The following is a 17665-nucleotide window of genomic DNA, read 5'->3' on the forward strand; positions in this document are numbered from 1 at the left end:
TGAAAGAGAGGAATGATGAGGAGAACTCTGTCTCTCTAATATTGCATAATAATATGCAATAATATATATTGGATTGATGTCTTTCTACTTAGGAGGAGCTCAAAAGTCATAGCCGTGGTGGTTTAAGAGTTAACTAACCATGACAATCTGTTGGGCAAAGCACATCTGCCCCCAAACTCTGTGGTCTAGAGCCCAGAGTCTTCCCAGTCTGCCTCTCACCCAGCCACCTGGTCTTAAGGGCACACCTGCCAAGGCCCAGATGTTCAGCCACAGGCGAGGTCTGTTCCCAGCACTTTTGAGCCAAGGCCTCTTTGCCTGGATTGCAACCCTCTCCAGAGCATTTTTGTGGTGTCTTCTAAGAGGTCTTCTCTGAGCCACTTGTTGCAATTCATCTTTTCTTTCTCCAGACAGTATAGTTTATTCTAGTACAGAAGTTAGGATAATTTCCTTCTTGAGACAGTTATTGTATATTTCCTTTCTTGGTCTGCAAGCTCCAGTCCTGTCCTTTTCAGCCTGAAATTCTCCACCACACCTAGCACAGTAGTTAGCATATAATATACACTTGCTATTGATTGCACCCATGAATAAATCTGCCATTTTTTGAATTTTTTAAATTACAGTTGATTTACTGTGCTATGCAAATTTCTGCTATACAGCAAAGTAATCCAATCATATATACATATATATGTATATATGTATATATACCCGTATATTATCTTCCATCATGGTCTGTCCCAAGAGATTGGAAATAAGTCCCTGTGCTATACAGTAGGACTCCATTGCTTATCCATCCTAATAGTTTGCATCTACTAACTGCAAACTCCCCATCCATCCCACTCCCTCTCCCTCCCCCTTGGCGACCATAAGTCTGTTCTCTATATCTATGAGTCTGTTTCTGCTTTGTAGACAGGTTCATTTGTTACTGCCAATTATTATATTTTGCAAAAAGTTCATCTGGTGGTATTCTTTGGGCAAAGAACATAAAAACTGTTTACTGCTTTCATAGCATCTAATTTTTCTAGTTTGAAGACTAATGGGGTGAGAGAAGGGGGTGTAATAAGGAAAGAAGTTCTCCTGGGGTGTCTCTAAGAGGTCTCATGGTTGGTCAGCACAGTTCTGGTGACTTGCTCCTGGTCTAGCATCTGACCTTGAGCCTTATGGGCACAGAAACTCCATTCTTAGCACATTGAACCTGGTGCTTACAACTAGAATGCTCATTTATCAGTTGTATAGAATATAAAGCAAAGAGTTTCCATGCAATAGGGTTGCTGAGGGCACTGGACATTCTGGCCACCAGCTCTCCCAGTAGCCACATTCTATGGAAGCCATTTTTTGCAGAAGGTTGATCCATAAACAGAAAGTGAGTTATAAGATTGCAAAGTTGCTGGCATCCACCATTCATACCATAGTGACATATTTGCCCACAGAAGCAGACATCTGGGATCTTTGGACTGGGTCACTCTGGTTTCTGGGTAGTGTTTGGATCCATTATGAGTTGATATAATGGAAAGTCATATTCCAAATGCAGCCTCCAACTAATAACAGAATCATTGCTTTATACACTTATTATTAGATGAACAAAAAATTTTTAAATCTGATTTTTATTAGAGGCAGATATGTTTCAGTTATGTAAGCTCTCTTCTTTGCCAAAGGCAACTAGAATCCCAGAAAGGGAAAATTAAAATCACTGGAATATAAAAGATAGAAAAAATTGTCTTTATTAATACCTAACTTAAGAGATACTTGACTTATTTATCTTATGGTTTAAGAATTGATTTTTTTCTTTGGTCCTAGGAGGGACACACACTTTGTAACTATCCCAGTCTTTCCTTAAACCTTTGCTGTAGGGGGAAATTAAGCTCTCAAAGATGCAGCCACTGGAATACCCAAGGATTTGTCCTTGGCAAGAGTCATCCTCTCCCTGTAGCCTTATCATCGGAACTCCAGATAAGCCTTCCCAGATGGTGTGCAACATCAAAGAGTTCATGTTCAGAGGCTTCCACATGGTCTGTGCCCTGAGTCTTTCCTGCGACTTCCCCTGTTGCCAGCCTGCTATCTCCATTTCTCCACATGGCAGAACTTATGAAAACTGAAGTAGGTCTAGAGCCAGTGTTCATTAAGTATTGAGTGACTGAATACAATCTTGCCTCTCCTTTTACATCTTGTCTCTCCTTTTCTCTGCCATTTTCCTCCTCTTCAGGGGACCTCTTCCGTCTCAGATCTCGCCCCCTCCTCTCTCTTTCCCAAAATCTCTCCTTTTAGTGCATCATACTTTTTATGGGATGGGGTTTTTAACATGTGCTGGTCCTGGAGGTGACTTGATAGGCTATAACTAGCACATACTGGGGAAATGTTTATCGACCTAAAGATTTACCCTCTAGCTATTTTGGAAATAAATTGAAGAACCCATAGAGCTACCTCTGCTTAACCCAAAGACATGAGTTTCTAATGGTGGGGGTTTCAAGCACTCTGGAGATCTTTTTGAACACAGGTGTGAGTATTTTGTTCATTTGTTTGACCAGCATCCAGAGCCAGGACGACGGTGAGCTAAGTGAAGAGGTTAGAGCCCAAAATTTGAGGAGAGGCTCACTCTCAAAACCAATCTTTCGTGAATCAGAAAATGAATGTCTTTTAAAAGTTTGCCCACTCAGTGCTTCACTGACCTCTTCTTATCCAAGCCTGGCAGAATCCATTTCCTTTCTGCTAACCACAGCTCTGTTTTAATTTGAGAAACACCCTTGCATAATCCTTGTGGTCCAAGTGAAATGGGCAGCGCTGCTGTGGTTTCAGGAATAGTCAATCAAAGCACACAGCCTTGTCCTCACTGATTGGCTCCCTGATGACATGTGACCCAAGATGGGCCAATAGTAATCTTTCCAGTATCAGTGCAGAAAGAAGCACACTGGTTCTGAAGGGTTGTTGGACTGCTGGAAGGTAAAGCAGAGTCGCCCGCCGTGGAGAGAGTGAGCCCAGAAAGAAGCCGCTTGGGAGGAAAGAAGAGTGAGGAAATGGGAAGAAACAGATTTCTGAAATTGTTGTAACTCCGTACCCGAAGAGAGCTCTGTACCCTGGCCTTTTCAGTTACCAGAGTCAGCTCATCGGTATCTGTTATTTGTATAGTCCTGCTCGATAAAGTAGGATTAGATGGCAAGGGCGCTTGGTCAGTCTTGCTTCTCCAATCATACTCCTACTTAAGGTGCCTTCATTATTGAAAGGATATTTTCTGTTTGGAAAAACAAAACAAAACAAAACACTGAGTTTTCTTGGAGCGAGTTGGTGATGTGGGTGAACTATCAATCCCTTAGGCTGGATTTTCTCAGCTACTTCCTGGTAGACATGGAAATTTCATTTCTTGCCCCAACAAACTTCTTTTTCTACTTCTTTCCTAATGGGCTAGCCGAACCGCCCACTCCATCCTCCTGAACTATAAAATTATAAAGGGTACAGTAAAGAAACCCAGGCCATGGACTGGTTTTAACTTATTTCTAGGATTCTTGACAACGCAGAGCAGGAAGCAAAACCAAACAACCTTTTGCCACCCACCTGTACCCAAAAAAAGTCCTGATGGGAAAATATGCTAGACACTGACAGTACTGGAGCCTGGGCTAGGAGGTGATGTCAGGCATGACAGTAAATAATTTAAAAATAAATCGTGCAGTACTGGTATCAAAACAGACAGACAGACCAATGGAACAGAATAGAGAACCCGGAAATTAACCCTGACACCTATGGTCAATTAATCTTTGACAAGGGAGGCAAGAACATAACATGGGAAAAAGAAAGTCTATTCAGCAAGCATTGCTGGGAAACCTGGACAGCTGCATGCAAAGCAATGAAACTAGAACACACCCTCACACCATGCACAAAAATCAACTCCAAATGGCTGAAAGACTTAAATATATGACAGGACACCATCAAACTCCTAGAAGAAAACACAGGCAAAACACTCTCTGACATCAACATCATGAATATTTTCTCAGGTCAGTCTCCCAAAGCAATAGAAATTAGAGCAAAAATAAACCCATGGGACCTCATCAAACTGAAAAGCTTTTGCACAGCAAAGGAAACCAAAAAGAAAACAAAAAGACAACTTACAGAATGGGAGAAAATAGTTTCAAATGATGCAACTGACAAGGGCTTAATCTCTAGAATATATAAACAACTTATACAACCCAACAGCAAAAAAGCCAATCAATCAATGGAAAAATGGGCAAAAGACCTGAATAGACATTTCTCCAAAGAAGATATACAGATGGCCAACAAACACATGAAAAAATGCTCAACATCGCTGATTATAAGAGAAATGCAAATCAAAACTACCATGAGATACCACCTCACACCAGTCAGAATGGCCACAAATAACAAGTGCTGGAGGGGCTGTGGAGAAAAGGGAACCCTCCTGCACTGTTGGTGGGAATGTAAACTGGTAGAGCCACTACGGAGAACAGTTTGGAGATACCTTAGAAATCTATACATAGAACTTCCATATGACCCCACAATCCCACTCTTGGGCATCTATCTGGACAAAGCTCGAATTAAAAGAGACACATGCACCTGCATGTTCATTGCAGCACTATTCACAATAGCCAGGACATGGAAACAACCCAAATGTCCATCAACAGATGATTGGATTCGGAAGATGTGGTATATATACACAATGGAATACTACTCAGCCATAAAAAAGAATGACATAATGCCATTTGCAGCAACATGGATGGAACTAGAGACTCTCATACTGAGTGAAATGAGCCAGAAAGACAAAGACAAATACCATATAATATCACTTATAACTGGAATCTAATATCCAGCACAAATGAACATCTCCTCAGAAAAGAAAATCATGGACTTGGAGAAAAGACTTGTGGCTGCCTGATGGGAGGGGGAGGGAGTGGGAGGGATCAGGAGCTTGGGCTTATCAGACACAACTTAGAATAGATTTATAAGGAGATCCTGCTGAATAGCATTGAGAACTTTGTCTAGATACTCATGTTGCAACAGAACAAAGGGTGGGGAAAAATGTAATTGTAATGTATACATGTAAGGATAACTTGATCCCCTTGCTGTACAGTGGGAAAATTAAAAAAAATAAATAAATCATGGCCTAAAGAAACTGCCTTTCACAAGAAATTCAAGAGAAGGTAAAAATGGAAGAGTTGAGTGTGTGAGATGAGTGAAGAGTAATATTTTTAAAAGTCTCTGACTAGAGGTGGGGGCAGCTACTTCTGGGAATTGAAAATGAATGAGAAAGCCCAGTCCTCTTTATCTGGGTCTGATTCTTTGGGTCACAAAGTCTGTGTTAATTTTGGAAACTCCCCAGGCCCCTGGCAGGACTATGGACTAATCATCCCCACAAGAAATCTGGACATAGCCCAAGCCACACCTGCTCACCTCAGAGAAGGTCACTTAGCTATGATGTTATCAAGGAAGGAGACCTGCAAATGAGTTTGAAGAGATGGAGAAACGTTTGAGTTAAGAAACTTTCGGAGTTCCCGTCGTGGCACAGTGGTTAACGAATCCAAATAGGAACCATGAGGTTGTGGGTTCGGTCCCTGCCCTTGCTCAGTGGGTTAATGATCCGGCGTTGCTGTGAGCTGTGGTGTAAGTCACAGATGCGGCTCGGATCCCGAGTTGCTGTGGCTGTGGTGTAGGCTGGCAGCTACAGCTCTGATTAGACCTCTAGCCTGGGAACCTCCGTATGCTATGGGAGCAGCCCAAGAAATAGCAAAAAGACAAAAAAAAAAAAAAAAACAACAACAAAAAACTTTCGAGTTTTGATAAATGCCTCTGTTATCAACAGAGATATTCTTTTGGTAGTTCAAAAACTGAAGATAAGCCATCTCAGCTTTGTCCCAGCCTCCTGGAAGACACACTGACTATCAGGAGAGCTATGATTCAATAGTGGGTGACTGTTACTGTTAGCAGTGCAGGTATTATTGGTAAAGGCAATTCCAGTTTAGCCAATCTGTGTCTGATGCCAGTAAAGGAAGGTTAGTTGCTAAAGTGAAGAAAAAGAAAGGTAGAGTGCGTTTATCTTCATCCATGGTCCTGTTCACTGTCAAACAGAATCAGCAAGGAGTGGATACAAAGTAGGCCATAGGAGGAAAGTAAAGGACACGAAGAATGAAAATATTAGGCAGATTTTTATTTTTGCATATTTTTGACTCTTTCTAAAGATCGATGACTTCTAAAAAAAAAAATTAAAAAAAAAATAAAGATCAATGACTTCTTAGAGTTACTTTTCTTAGGATTGCCTTAGAGATAACGCTAAAACTTTCTCTCTCACGTTGGTAGGGAAACACCAAACCTAGGCGATTTATTTTTTAGTTGCAGATTATTTGCCAAACAATTGATTACATTGCTCTGGGTTTATCAAAATTCATTTGAAAGAATTAAAATATTTGATAAAATGATGCACAGGTGCAAAATTCAAGATACAGAGGGGGACATGAAAAAGCATTTTTCCCCAGACAATGAGTTTTTTTGCCCAGAGTCAACCATGTTGATTTATTGAGCTCCTTTCACAGGCAGACTGCACATAAAACACACATACTTATTCTTAAAAAATACAAGTGGAGGCCTACTATTCACATTCTTCTCTATCTTGCTGTTTAAAATTTTTTTTAATTTTATTTATTTTTATTAAGAATAGTTGATTTATAATGTTTCTTCAATTTTTGTTGTATAGCCAAGTGACCCAATTGCAAACGGTTCCCTGTGTTGTACAGTAGTACCCCAATGCCCATCCATTCCAAATATGACAGTTTGTATCCACCAAGCCCAAACTCCCTGTCCATCTCACTCCCTCCCCTCTTCTTCCTGACAACCACAAGTCTTCTCTCCTTGGCCATGTTCTACTTCTGTTTTGTAGATAGGATCATCTGTGCCCTATTTTATATGCCACATATAAGTCCTATCATATAGTATTTATCTTTCTCTTTCTGCCTTACTTCACTCAGTATAAGAATCTCTAGTTCCATCCATGCTGCTGCAAATGGCATGATTTTGTCCTTTTTATGGGTGAGTAGTATTCCATTGTATAAATGTACCACATCTTCTTAATCCATTCATCTGTTGAAGGATATATATCTTGCTTTTTTCACTTAATGTAGCTCAGAGATCATTTGGAATAGCAGTCAAGGCAGTTCTATTTAAAATTACACACATACTTTCCAATCTCCCTTCTCTCGCTCCCTTTTTCTTTATTTCTGTAGCACTCATTAATTTAATTATCCAATATATTTATTGTTTGTCTTTCGACTGGAATGTGAGAGCCATGAGGACAAAGAGTTCTTGTGAAATATGTGCCCTGCTGGGTATGTAACACCTAGAAGTTGACTGGCACATAATTGGAATCTCAATAAGGGCATAATGAACTGGCTCAGGTTTTATTTCCTATGTTTAAACCTATTCCTTTGCCATTAAAAAGTCATTTTAAAACTGAAAAAACTTAGCACAACATTAATTGATGTACACTCTTCACCAAATTGTTATACTTTTTTGAAAATGTTATGATTATTGCTTCTTCTACAACCCCCACAATAAGTCAACAGCTCTCCTAAAACTCATGTTTCATTCTAGTAAGACAAACTCAAAGGATTATTGTAAGCAGTTATAACTTTTCTTAAAAAAAAACAAACCATACTGTTTTTTCAAATATTATTTGGAATATTTCAACAGTATTGATGAATGAATGAGTAAATGGTTTGAAGGGAAAATGATGGACTGATAGAAACCCATAGAGGAGGTATGTATATATTTAAGGTCTTTGAAATCATTCATGTCAAAAACATATTGGTGGTATTAAACCTGTGCTTTATCAGCTATATAGGAATATGCTGGTAACTGCCTCTGCCAATTGTCAAACACTTTTGTGCTCAAGTTGTTCAGAAAAGGCCAAATGCCTCCAGCTTGTTTATCTCTTGTTATCCCCAGGGTTCTGCTTTTTTTCAGACTCCTTTTTCATCTATAATCTTTCCATTTAATTACTTCTTTCCCAGCTCCAAATCTCCTACATCTGCAATAGCATTTTGTGAAAATACAATAGAGTTCTTGGGCCTTTTTTTTTTGGAGAGTGTCTCTGTAGTGAGATATTGCTTGCTAAGTCCCAGGAGTTAGCAGTTGTAAACAGGCTGTGGAAGGATGTCCAGGATTCATGATATGACAGGGCACAGAGACCTCCCTCTTCACATTATGGAAATGCACAGAAGCCACTGAAAAGGTTTTAATTCCTCAGAAATGTCATCTGTGTTTTTAACGTAATAGTTGCAGAAGAAAGATGTGGACATGTGCTCTCAAGTAAAAGATTTTTTATCATTAAAAAAAGGAAGTGTAGAAAAATAAAATAAATAGCTTTCATTACTCTTCCCCCTTAGATATCTAATTTGATTGGGCTAGTGGCTATTGGGAAGTATTCTTAATTTGTGTTTTCTTGTGTTTTATGAAGCAGTGATGGATATTATACATGGAAAAAGCCACAAGAGAAAAAAAAAGCTTTAGAGGCAGTGGCAAGGTAGGCTATAAATTTTTATGTCATTCAAATGTGAATGCCATAAAACTCTAGATCAAAACTATTTTAACATTGAACTTAAATCCAGGGCTATTCATAATTAATAGCTATTCCCCAAAAAGATCTTCATAAGCAAAAGAAGTGTTTTTAAAAATTTTTTATTGAATATAGTTGATTTACAAGGGTATGTTAGTTTCAGGTATACAGTAAGATGATTAAGTTTTTTTTTAACAGCCTTTTCCATTATGGGTTATACAAGATTTTAAGCATAGTTTCTGGTGCTATACAGTAGGTCCCTGCTGGTGGTCTATTTTATATACAGTAGTATATATATTTTAATCCCAAACTCCTAGTTTAGCCCTCTCTCTTTTGGCAACGAGAGGTTTGTTTTCTGTGTCTGTGAGTCTGTTTCTGTTTTGTAAATAAGTTCATTTGTATTATTTTTAAAGATTCTATGTATAAGTGATATCATACCAAATGTTTTAATTGCACTTGAGAAATCGAGAGACGTTTGTCAAATCTCCTCAAAATCCACTTGTTATAAATAAAAGATTATTATTATTATTACTATTTTTAGTGAGCGTTGACATCTATTGATCCTGGGCCTACTCCTCCTCTTTAAAGAATAAAGCCTCATTTGACCCAAGGGAGGGAAAACAAGTGAAGGACACCTGAGAAAAACCAATCTAACTCAGTCAAGTTCATGGACTTGAATTGCAAGCATGTCTTTAAGATCCTCACTCAAGGATGTTTTAATTAATTCTAAAAAAGTCCAGTTTTCAGGCTACTATGTCTGAAAAGAACAAAGAAAGAGATAGGAAAACTCTAAATAAACCTCTAAACAGCTGACTCCAAATACAGGGTCAGTGTCAGGAATCATTTATTGTACAATCAGGCCAGTACTGAAGGAATTACCATATAAGTCATAATATAACTAATCTTTATGTTGATAACCCTATCATGACCATAAAAATGTGTTTGGTGTTCTCCAATAATACAAGGATAGTGTAAAAACCATTTTAATAGTGTTAAAGAAAATTGGCTGTGTCCAGTTGCGTGTGGAATTTCCCAGGCCAGAGACTGAACCTGTGCCAGAGAAGTAACCCAAGCTACTGCAGTGACAATGCCACATCCTTAACCCACTGTGCCACAGGAGAACATCTTAATAGCATTTCTATCCAAAATGACTCAAATAAAAAAGTTAAGATCAGTTTTTTTTTGTTTGTTTGTTTGTTTTTGTCTTTTTAGGGCTGCACCTACAGCATATGGAGGTTCCCAGGCTAGGGGCTGAATCGGAGCTGTAGCTGTGGGCCTAAGCCAGAGCCACAGCAACGCAGGATCCAAGCCGCATTTGAGACCTACACCACAGCTCACGGCAATGCCAGATCCTTAACCCACTGAGCAAGGCCAAGGATCGAATCTGTGTCCTCATGGATGCTAGTCAGATTCGTTTTCTGCTGAGCTGTGACAGGAACTCCAAGATCAGTTTTTGATCTGGATCCATCCTCTCATCTGAGACGCCACGCATGTGGTCACCACGCCCACCTTTTCATGACTAATGAACTCCAGACTTTCATTTCTGACATCTCATTTTCTGATCATCACTTCGTGTCTGTCCGCTCGCTTACCCTATTCATCATTATTCCTGGGAGTTTCGAACTTCCTCATTGCCTCCACTCCCCTGCCCTTGTCATTTATTTTTATATTCATCTGTGCTCTTGCTTCCCCCCTCTTTTCATTTAACCTTCTTACCAGCTGAGATTTCATGGACTACTATGATCCCTGTCTTGCAAATATTTCTCGGCTCCCTTGACCATCTCTTTGTCTACTTTCCTTGCCTGGCAAATACCAGTGCTGGTTTCACCCAGCTAACTGCCCCCTGAGCCCTTCCACTCAAGCATGTAAATGTTGCTGGAGAAAATCCAACCATCATGCCTGCTAGAGTCATTTTGAAACCATGAGTACAAATGGCCAAGGCACACTAACCTGAGGGCCAACCTTCTGTATCTGCCAAGTATATTCAATTTCTAACTCTCTGAAGTGACTCCTTAAGCCTCTCCTTCCCTCCCCACTCACACTCACATGTTATGACCTCACCACTCTCTCTTTTTTTTTTTTAACCACTAATTCTAAGAACCCATCACATTCAGCCTCACATACTCTGCCACATTTCTTTGCCTGTATCTAAGGCCATTTCCTCCAGATATACTCTGGATCCACCCATGCTACCTTGATAAGGGCTTCACTCCTCTAAGCATCCTCTTCTTTTTCTCAGTCCTCAGTTTCTCTCTCTCCACTGGGTCATATCTGAGAGCATTCAAGTAATGACACACAAGCCTTGGGCATTTGTTCCTCTCTTGGCAGGCATGCATGCCGTAATTGCTGTCACTTCTTCTTGGAAAGGTCTTTTCTCAGATCTACAAAAGATGGTTTCATTATTCTGCTCTCAGCTCAACTTCTTAACCCTGGGTGACCTTCTTAGCTCAGATTAACTTTCTCATCCACCATCTTTCAGGCAAGCGCTATATGTCACATGACACAATTTTTATTTTCTTTGTTGTATCTATTATCTTGTTTTTTAATCGATGTGCTTATGCATTTCTTTTTCCATTGGAATGTAAACTTACTGAGGGCAGGAAGTGCCTCTACTTCATTACTGTATTACTCTGTTGCAGGAGCACAGTGCCTGGCACAGCATACACAGATGCTTAATAAATACTGACCAATGGATTGATTGATGGACTACTTATAGGCAGTCATTGCAATAACTTGGAAGGCATTGTTCTTCAGCAACACTCAGCAAAATATGTATTATTGTATTTATTCCTTCAAGCAAATGCATTTCTGGAAGGCTAGTGGATAACAATAATGTAAACATTACTGCTAGTGAAAATGCTTATCTAGCAATTTCTATGTGGCAGACACTCTTCTGGACATTTGCCAAATATGACCTTATTTAAACTTCAGAACAAGCCTCAGAACCAGGTACAACAATTACCTCCACTTTACAAATGAGGAAACTGAGGCAAAGAGTGCACAGGTAAAATGGGGGGCTGCTCAAACTCAGGTTTCGTTGTTGCTTCAGTGTGAAGAAGTGAGGAGTGTTTATCTAATATGAGTCCCTTCAGATCATCACATATGTAGGTGGCCATTTCCATAAGAAGGAACAACCATTGGTATAAAGTATTAGGAAATCTTGTACCCCACTGATCATGATCAGCAATTCACTTACACCAGGAATGGGCTCCGTATTACGGCAGATATCAAAGAAGAATGAAACATTGTTCTTTCTAGGAAGATAGGATTAATCTACTTAGTTAGTTTGAGAAGGACTGTGCATCTACAAAGAACTATACAATATCATTGAGTAAAGTGAACAAATGAATAAAATGTTTATACCTTTACATGCATACTTCTAATTTTTAGATGAAAATAGCTTTGTAGATGAAAATTGATGAAGTTAAGTATGTGGCTAAAGGCCACATCACCAGACCTTGGCAACCACTTCCCAAATCTTAGGAAATATAAAGAGTGTTGGAAGAGTATTTGTATTTGGACATCAGGCAACACTATGACTGCAAGTATTAGTTGGTCTACCTAGTTCAGGTACCACTTTTCTTTGTACTATGTGGAGTCTTTTTCCCTACTAATTTTGCGTAAACATAAAAACACTAATAATGTTGACTACATACCACTAGATAAACTATGAGTTTTTTTTAAAAAACTCAAAAAGAAGTGATTGAAGGACAATCTAGACAGCATATCTTGAACAATGCAGTCATAGCTCCAACATGGGTTGGGTAAGACTTAGCCTGTTTCACTAAAGAACTGGGAATATTCTTAAGCAACAGTGACTAAGGGAACATGTCTCTTCATCCCGGTTTTACATCCTACACTGGCCTACACACTCCAAGGCCAGCCCGGGCACAGCTCATTTCAGAGATGATTGCCAGGAGTTCCTGGTTTGTGTCTATAATTTCTCAGAGTGAAGTCCCTAAAATATCTTACCCTTTCTGTCTAAACTACATGGTCTGCACCAACTCTATTTCAGTTCTATAGATAGATACATACACCCTCTGTGTTTACTGCACAGATCTGCAGTGCCAGGAATTTATGATGTGCAGTTTTTGAAAACATAGATGTATTCACTATTATTATTATTTTTTTTTGTCTTTTTAGGGATGCACCCACAGCATATGGAAGTCCCCAGGCTAGGGGTCAAATTGGAGCTATAGCCACTGGCCTACACCACAGCCACAACAACGCCAGAACCAAGCTGTGTCTGCAACCTACACCACAACTCACAGCAACACAGTATCCTTAACCTATAGAGTGAGGCCAGGGATTGAACCTGTGTCCTCATGGATGCTGGTCAGATTCTTTTCCACTGAGCCCCTCACTATTGTTTCTGTAAGGAAAAAATGCTTTCTGTTTTGTTTTTTATATTTCCTCTAACCCTCTCTATCTGGAATATGTGGAATTTCGGGATTCTTCTGTGCCCCTGATTGAAGTGTGTCCCTCTCCCCTGGGGAAGTGTAAATTTCAGTCCTTGCCCTCAGTACCTGTGAATTATTTGGAAATAGGGTCTTTGTGGATGTAGTTAGTTAGGGATTTTGAGATGAGGTCATCCTGGATGTAGGTGGGTGGTACATCCAATAACTGGTGTCCTTGTAGGAAAAAGGAGAGAGAGGTTTGAGACACAGAGAAGCCCAGATGAAGACAGCAGCAGACAGGACAGTTATGGGGTCCCAAGCCAAGGAAGGCCACAGGTGGCTGGCAGCCACGGAAGTGAGAGGCTCAGGGCAGAGTTTTCTCTCGGAGCCTCTAGATAACCCTGCTCACACCCTGATAATTGTTCTGGCCTCCACACCTGTGAAGGAATGCATTTCCATTGTTTTAAGGCACTCGATTTGTGGTAATTTGTTATGGCAGCTCTAGAGCATGAATGCACTTGGTTGTAAGTGGGCAAATAATAAATGCAGGCTTGGATAGTGACAGGAAGATCTTCATTTATTACTGATTATTTCTTCCTTTGTGGTTCTTTCCTGTCTCATATATCATCAAGCACCTTCTTTGACTATAGGACCTGGCTTAGGGGCTATTTTTCTCAAACTATGCAAAAAACAACCCAATACTATCACAATCACCGCACCAACTAAAGAAAAGGAAATTTGTACTTCTGGGATTTTGCTTTTTTTAGTATTTCATGTGTGTTTTACATTTGCTCTTATTAAAAAAATTCTAATGGTCATATTTTTATTATTTTTTTAATGAACTGTACCTTAGATTTTACTTTAATTTTTGTGAAAATAGGTCTTTCTTCTGGTGGAATCTTAATCAAAATATTGCAGGGAGGAGTGATCTTAGATACATATGACTGTGACGTGCCCAGTATGAGTTTTCAGGGACCTTGCTTCTCAGAGTGTATCAGAGATTCTCCACATCCATGAATGTATTTTAATCTTTCCCAGGCATGCCAGCAGTCTTCGCAGTTCTCTTTCTGTGCTGTGATAACTTAGTGAAGCCTTTGTAGTTCTGGGAGGTAAAAACTTAACGTTAACTTAGTTAATAATCACAGTTGATAAACGCCAATTGTATTGTACTGCATATATATACATATATGTATAATATATATTTGCTTTTTAGGGCCACACCCGTGGCCTATGGAGGTTCTAAGGCTAGGGGTTCAATCAGAGCTACAGCTGTCAGCTCATACCACAGTTACCGAAACACAGGATCCAAGCCGCATCTGCGACCTATACCCCAGCTCACGGCAACACTAGATCCTTAACCCACTGAGCAAGGCCAGGGATCGAAACCGAAACCTCATGGTTCCTAGTTCAATTTGTTTCCGCTGCACCATGATGGGAACTCCTATTTGTACGATTTATAAAAGGGAGAGCCAGAGGTCCTTAACCCAGATTCTTTAAATTTAGGTTCACAGCAAACCTTCTTTATTTATATTAAGCTCAAGCTGAAACTTTGTATTCTATGTTATTAGTTATATATTGTTATTTGTATTATATTATATATTTATATTATTAACTTTATATTATGTATTATTATTCATATTTTTATATTAAGCTCAAACTGAACTTCTTTCAGCTAGGAATTTAGGTTCCAAACCATAGAGCCAAGGGATGAAACATTGTATTAAGATATACCCGTGATTCTGTCACAATAGAAATCATTAATATTTTTGCAATTCCTTATACACTATAGTATTTTTGAAATGTTGTTCTTGCTAATTACCCTATTCCGTCAACATTGCTCTTATTTAATGTATTAATCAAAAGTTGCATATTACCGTATCATAACATCTTCTTTTAATATTTTAATAGCTGTTTTGCTATTTGCTTTTGAATTGTAATTCAATTTCACTTGCTTTTGTAAAACTGCTTTATTTTATGCATTTATAAATTTTATTCTGGGAGGAATTTATAGGCTTCACCAGAGCTTAAGGACCCCTGTCTTAGCTCTTAGAAAGAAAGACAGCTGAGGTCTGAGACCACTAAATCATTTGTTTCTTTAGAAAACAGAGTTATTTAGCATATTTCCTTTCAAGGGTGTGGACATATAGCAATAATAATGTTCCAATTTTCCAAAAATGGTCCAAGCCCTTGTTTTCTTTAATTACTTAACATTTTATTTACATTTTATTCAATGGTTTTTTGGGTTTTTTTTTTTTGCTATAGTGTTGAGCAAGTTTGATTAGGTTTGCTACCAAAGGGTGCAGTAGGCTGTAATCATCAATCATCAGTAGCTCTCAATTTTGATTTGGAACATGTGAGAATCTTTACTCTGCCTGAGCCATTTACCTTATTTGATTTGTCACTGGAAACAGGAAGAATGCTACCCTTGGAATGTTAGTCCTGGAGGCACAAAGTCATTTCATAGGAAAACAGTGACACTAGAGAAAGGTCGTGTGAAAGGGGGGTCATGGGATTTACTTTATGGAAATGGAAAATGCTCTCTTTATATGACTTTGTCTTTTATTTTATTTTTTGTTTTGTTTTTATCTTTTTTTTTTTTTTTAAGGGCCGCACCCGCGGCATATGGAGGTTCCCAGGCTAGGGGTCAAATTGGAGCTATTGCTGTGGGCCTATGCCAGAGCCACAGCAAGGCCAGATCTGAGCTGCATCTGCAACCTACACCACAACTCATGGCAACAATGGATCATTAACCCACTGAGCGAGGCCAGGGATCGAACCTGCAACCTCATGGTTCCCAGTCAGATTCATTTCCGCTGCACCACCACGGGAACTCCACGACTTTGTCTTTTATAATGGCAAATTATTCTGCTGGTGATACGGCTTCTGAATGCGTAAGTGTGGCTGAGTTAACCTGGGTATGCCAGGTAATCACATTCCTTTTCTCTCATGTTCAAGGCAAGCAAGCATATTGTTGGTTTTGGTTCTCTTTAGGGCGAAGAACCATAGAATGCTCTCTCTTTTCTGAACCCATCTAAAACAACGCATCATCAACAAAAATACCTATGCATATATTCACAACACATATTAGAGTAGCAGATTCATTAATTCATTCAACAAAGTCACTAAATGCTGACTCTCTGCTCAGCCTGTGCTATGGACTGTGATGTCAATGCTGGTACCCATCCTCTTTCTTGGTAGACTTCTCCTGTGATGTGACGGAATGAATGGACCGTATCATGCTCACTTAGCTGTATTCCTCTCTAAATCACATTTTGCTCTTCAGGAACACTGGTACTTTTTGTCGCTCCAAGGATCTTTTTTTTTTTTTTTTCATTTTCATTTTTTCAAGTTTTATTGAGATATAATTGACATTCAGCACTGTATAAGTTTAAAGTATACAATGTAATGATTTCAATTATATGCATCATGAAATGATTACCACAATAGATTTAGTGAACATCCATTGTCTCATACAGATACAATGTTAAGAAAGAATAGAAAACAGTATTTTCCTGGTGATCAGAACTCTGAGAATTTACTCTCTTCACTACTTTCTCTTTTCAACTTTCAATGTTAATTATCTTTATCATGTACATTATATCCTTATTACTATTTATCTTATAACTGGAAGTTGTACCTTTTAACTACCTTCATCTAATCCCCCCTCTTTCCACACCCCGCCTCTGGTAACCACACATCTCATCTCTTTTTCTCTGGATTTGTTTGTTTTTGAAATATAATTAACCTATGACACTGTAATTGACTTGATACACAACATAGTGATTCAATATTTCTATGCAGTTCAAAATGATCACCATGGTAAGTCTAGTTGTCATGTCATACAAAGATATTACATAATGATTTGACTGTATTACTCATAATGTACATTTCGTACTTTTGACTCATTTATTTTATAAGTGAAAGTTTGTTCCTCTTAATCTCCATCACCTATTTCCTCCTGTCACCTCCCTCCCCTCTGGCAGCTATCATCAGTTTATTCTCTGCAGTCTGTATCATATTCTCTATCTATGACTCTACTTCTGTTGGATTATGGTTGTTCATTTGTTTTGATTTTTAAATTCTATATATATGTAAAATGAATGATATGGTAATTTGTCTTTCTATGTCTGACTTGTTTCACTTAGCATAATACCCTCTAGGTCCATCAGTGTTGTCACAGATGGCAAGATTCCATTCTTTTTTAAATTGCTGTATCCCCCCCCCAACACACACACACTGTCTTCTTTATCCATTCATCTATTGATGAACGTTTAGGTTGCTTCCACGTCTTAGCTACTGCGGCAAGGAACATAGGGATGCATATATCCTTTCAAGTTAATGTTTTTGTTTTCTTCAGATAAATACCCAGAATTAGAATTGCTGAATCATATGTAGTCTATTTTTAATTCTTTGATGAATATCCACATTGTTTTCTATAATGGCTATACCAATTTACATTCCCACCAACACAAGGATTCCTTTTTCTCCACATCCTCACTAACACTTATTTATTTGTTGTCTTTTTGATAATAGCTATTCTGACAAGTATGGGGTAATATTGTGATTTTGATTTACATTTCTGCAATGATTAGTATGTGCCTGTTAGCCATGTGTGTGTCATCTTTGGAAAATATGTCTATTGAAGTTCTCTGTCCACTTTGAAATTGGGCTGTTATTTTCTTTTTTTTTTCTTTCTTTCTTTCTTTCTTTCTTTCTTTCTTTCTTT

This window comes from Sus scrofa, chromosome 9 (assembly GCF_000003025.6).
Source record: "Sus scrofa isolate TJ Tabasco breed Duroc chromosome 9, Sscrofa11.1, whole genome shotgun sequence".
NCBI classification, from domain to species: Eukaryota; Metazoa; Chordata; class Mammalia; order Artiodactyla; family Suidae; genus Sus; species Sus scrofa.